Source organism: Bactrocera latifrons, unplaced genomic scaffold (genome assembly GCF_001853355.1).
Source record: "Bactrocera latifrons isolate USDA-ARS-PBARC rearing strain unplaced genomic scaffold, ASM185335v1 scaffold_213, whole genome shotgun sequence".
NCBI lineage: Eukaryota > Metazoa > Arthropoda > Insecta > Diptera > Tephritidae > Bactrocera > Bactrocera latifrons.
Window position 1 is genome coordinate 440,658 of NW_017535664.1, and position 2,617 is coordinate 443,274.

At 34.3% G+C, this 2,617-nt stretch overlaps 1 protein-coding gene across 11 annotated transcripts in view; it reads left to right on the top strand.

Moving 5' to 3' along the window:
- The window catches only part of LOC108968386, a 169,698-nt gene that overhangs the window by 66,311 nt on the left and 100,770 nt on the right, over positions 1-2,617 (top strand). The window contains exon 1 of one of the 11 annotated variants that reach the window (XM_018932397.1): positions 1,598-2,137. The exons of the other annotated variants lie outside the window; for them this stretch is intronic. The gene's annotated coding sequence lies outside the window, so the exon portion shown is untranslated. Of the gene's footprint in view, positions 1-1,597; positions 2,138-2,617 lie in introns of those variants that run through there. 11 annotated transcript variants of the gene reach the window in all.

Here is a 2,617-nt window from a genome sequence, read left to right on the forward strand (position 1 = left end):
AACGGCATAATCTCCACCAAAATTGTTCAGATCAGACTGTGATATACATATGTATTCAAAAATTGTATTATTAGCCATATGTGATTGATAAACACCCAATTAGAATAGAAAACTTAACATCATACTAAAATATTACTACAAACTAATTTGTTTTCAAATACGTCTACTTTCTTCAGTGGCTTCCCATTCTCTTATGTTAGAGCCGTTTCTATTTTTCCCCCTTTTCTGCTTCAGTTTCACTTCGGWTATTTGTTTTTGCTTTAAAGTTTTATGTGGAATATTGTCTGCTTCGTCGTGTTCTTTCGTTTGCTGTGTATTTTCGTGTTCTTGTACATTTCTTTTTAAAGCGTTATCAACGAGAAATTATTGTTTTTATTTACATACAAATCACGGGTGCATTAAAGTTGGCTGCCGGCAGCGTCAACTGCTGATTTCTTATTCTGCCGCCAATTCACACTCTCCTGTCTGCAATTCAGCGTCGGCAGACAGGCATATAAAAGTTTAATCTACATATGARTATGAAAATGTGGGAGTGCATACAGCTGGTGTCTATTGAAATGGGGAAATAAACTAATTTTGTTCTTCTACATACTTTTATAACCTAACTGCGATGAAATTTAAGTAGAAATGGTGAAAATATTAGATAAGTTGCAAATGTAAGATCTAATTATCTCTGAAAGAAAATGAATTTACTGRATATGAACTGGAAATATAATAACTATTTTCTGAAAGCGAACTTAGAACTTTTTTAAAATGTTAAATAAACTAATGCAGAATTGGTTAAGTATATTCGGGATCGTACTCTAACGTTTTTGCTTATACATACATATGTGAAATCATATTCTTACACAAATATTTCAAAACTTCTATAGTGTTTCTATTTCATTACACATAACCTGTATATACAGTAAACGTATATTCATAAATTTTCTTAATTGATTTTGCTGAGCTTTCCGCACAAGAATTGATATTTGATACGCTCATTGTTATTCATTTCGCGTGTGCGCTCAACACAATCGCTTAAGTGACCATGTTCTCACATTACTTTTCTGCAACAGTTGTTGTTATGTCTTCTTGGCTTGGCTTTTCCTCTTCTCCTTTTGTTAAGAATTTATTGCGATTCTATGGAAATGTTCACTTTTGATTCTCATTCGCCTACACTTCGCTTAATACTTTCATTCGCTTGCAATTTACGTACATTTTCATACTTTCTTTTACTTCGCTCAGCGTGCCTGACATTTCCCTGCCCCTACTCGCACTTGCATCTTGCCATATGCTGCTACACGCGCGCTCATATGCACATATACACATTTTTCATGGACACCTCATAATAAAAATCAATTTCATGTACATGTGCATCGATAACAGTAATTGTATGTCTGCATGTCTGTATGTACATATGTATGTCGGTATGTATCTACATGTGATAGCGTTGTACACGAAGTAGTACATAGGCACACATACGGCAGTAAAAAAGGGAAAAATCGCAAAAAAATGTTCGTGAGCTATCTCATCATATCGACAACGCGGCCGCCACCAGCATTGGTGCCTACGTCTTTGGCGTTCACCGCCTTCAGTCATCGTTCAGTCACACGACACAGGTGTAGTGCACTAAAACGGCTCAATTGAACACTTGCCGTGGCCGAGGCGGAACTTGTTAAGTGAAATATTTCGATTTCTGCGCTAAAACCTTCAAAAAAACACCACAAAAAAGAAAACAATAACAATAATAAAACTAGCAACTTTCGCAAAAAAGCCAACAAAAGCGCAAGCTCAAGTGGAAGTTCCAATTTGGTCAGCGTTATTGGTCTTTTCCTCTCTATTTCGGTTTCGGTTTATATGCCGCAGAAYGACGGTTCATTTCGGTCAATGCTTGAATTTGTGCAACAACAACAACCAATGAAACGTGATCGGTATAATTTTATTTGATTCGCAAACCTCTCTTAGTGTTGTTGTTGTGCGGGTGTCATCGGAAGTAAAAGTGTTTTCATTATTAATTGGCATTGAGAGAGTGAAACTCTTCTTCAAGAAATATATTTTTTTTTTTTTGTTTTTTCAATTTTATATTATTTTAATTTATTTTAACAAACTTGTGTGTTGGTGTTTGGGAGAAATGAAAGTCTACTCCATCAAAATGGTAATTTGGCTTGTAATCTCTTTAAMGGCATATCGTAACACATGACCATATTAATACTTTTGTCAATAAAGGGTGTCTATGTTGCATATAGGTTTATATTATATAATATCATAGTTATATAGTTTTATTCCAAATTAGTTGTTTCTTAAGTAGCAATTTGTTGGGATTTGTATAAAGTTTATGGATATATGAAAGCTAATGAGAAAAAATTAATTAAGTAGATGAGATATATACCGCTAAGAGAGAGAAAATAAGAAACAAACGCTAACTCCGACTGAACTGAAGCTGAACTAATACCCCTCACACGTACACACGTACATTTATTAGAGCATAAAAGGGTATAAAAACATCTTTTTCTTGATTTTGATCGATCTGTTTGTATGACAGCTATATGCTATAGCGGTCCGATCTGGACCATTTATTCGGAGATTGTATTATTACGTTTAAAAATAATTCATGCCAAATTTCGTGAGAATATCT